This window comes from Cebus imitator, unplaced genomic scaffold, assembly GCF_001604975.1.
Source record: "Cebus imitator isolate Cc_AM_T3 unplaced genomic scaffold, Cebus_imitator-1.0 Scaffold188, whole genome shotgun sequence".
NCBI classification, from domain to species: Eukaryota; Metazoa; Chordata; class Mammalia; order Primates; family Cebidae; genus Cebus; species Cebus imitator.
Window position 1 is genome coordinate 5,974,437 of NW_016107503.1, and position 1,572 is coordinate 5,976,008.

Here is a 1,572-nt window from a genome sequence, read left to right on the forward strand (position 1 = left end):
GGGGAGTGCACTATTCCTGGAGGTACTGTAATACCAGGTCCATGCATGAAGTGGACAAGCAAGCTCCTATTCCATCTTCCTGCTCCAAAAATCCATGTAATATATTGGACTCGGAGAGACGATATATCAGATAGTAAACTGATAAAAACAGATCCTACACTTGATCTTAGCCAAAAGGCAGAGAAGCGATAAACACTTTTAAAAGCATACTTTACCTACAGATTTCCATGGAAACCAACCAAAGGGAAATTAGCGAGGAATTGCTGCGCCATTTCTATGCTAATTAATGTCTGATTTTCATTAGGCCAGCGTTGTTTTTTCCGCCAAGGTCTTAGTGTTTATTACAGCTACAATTAGCTCAATAACAATTCCTCCAGGATCGTTTTATTTAAATATTATTAACTTACATACTTCACCCAGCTGCTTTCAAAATTGTTGTCTTTTACGGTGTTAAACTACCATCTTTAAAGTCTCGACTCTGGCTCTGCATCACGGAAGGTCAGGCTCTGTGAAAAGCCTGACCCCACCAGGACAATGCCACGAAGGCATCTTTTTAATGTGATGCGCACGTTGCTGTACACCTTGGCTGCAAAGCAGAGTCTGTGCTTTTAAAACGGCCAAGAGCCGGTGCATGCCATGTGGTGAATTATCAGTATCGCAACTTGGGCACGGAAGAATGCTTTCTCCCTCTTTAACACTAACAACAGAGTAAGAAATAAAAAACTAAAAACCAAATCCAACAGGCAACAAAACCGTCCGAGTGCCTAGGGAAAGCGCGCCAACTACATAAAGAAAAGTAGGGGGGCTACTGGGATTCAAAATCATTTCTCCGGGACGTACACCCTCCTGGACCTATCGAAATTAACTGCGCGCTTGATCGTAGCCAATAGATACGGAGTTTCTGGTCCAGGTCCGCCCTGAAGACTGATAGACGTTTACGTTGCCCAATGGAATAATGTGACGCTAAAGAATCAACCAATACATTCGGGAGGTGGGTGGAGTGTGGGCCAGGGGGTTGGCGGTGCCGTGTCATGGAGGCTCAGTCTCGGAGCAGCCATTGAAGGGGAAGGAACTGCGGGTGTGTGTGTATGTGTGTGTGTGTGTATGTGTGTGCGCGCGTGCGTGCGTGTGTGTGCGCGCGCTAGTGTGTGGACAAGGAGGTTGGGGCAGCCGAGTTAGACTCCCAACTCTTGGACTCCATTTGCTATTCTCTTTCTCCCCCACACCTATCTGGTGGTAGTGGGCGTTTATATTTGCGTTCCTTTTCATTCATTTCTGAATCTTAAAAATTGTGGGTTGGGGGTTGTGGGAAAGGCAGAAAAGGGAAAGGAAGGAGAGTAGTAGCTGAAGAGCAAGAGGAGGACATGGAGATGAAGAAGAAGATTAACCTGGAGTTAAGGAACAGAGCCCCGGAGGAGGTGAGATGACTCAGCCCCCACCCCTTCCCCATCAGTCCTGTGTTCTGAGGATCGGGTTTCTGGTGGTCCCGGTGGATGTGCGGGGATGGAGGAATAAGTTAGCCCCCACCCCCAGGGGCTAGGGTTGGGGACATGTTTAATTTTAAGTTTTAAA

The 1,572-nt window shown here is 46.9% G+C and overlaps 1 non-coding gene across 1 annotated transcript; it reads right to left on the reverse strand.

The window, feature by feature from the left end:
• On the reverse strand, positions 1–190 carry LOC119473833. Its single transcript, XR_005203073.1, has one exon. It is a non-coding gene; the product is annotated as a U2 spliceosomal RNA (small nuclear RNA).
• Positions 191–1,572: the final 1,382 nt, after the last annotated feature.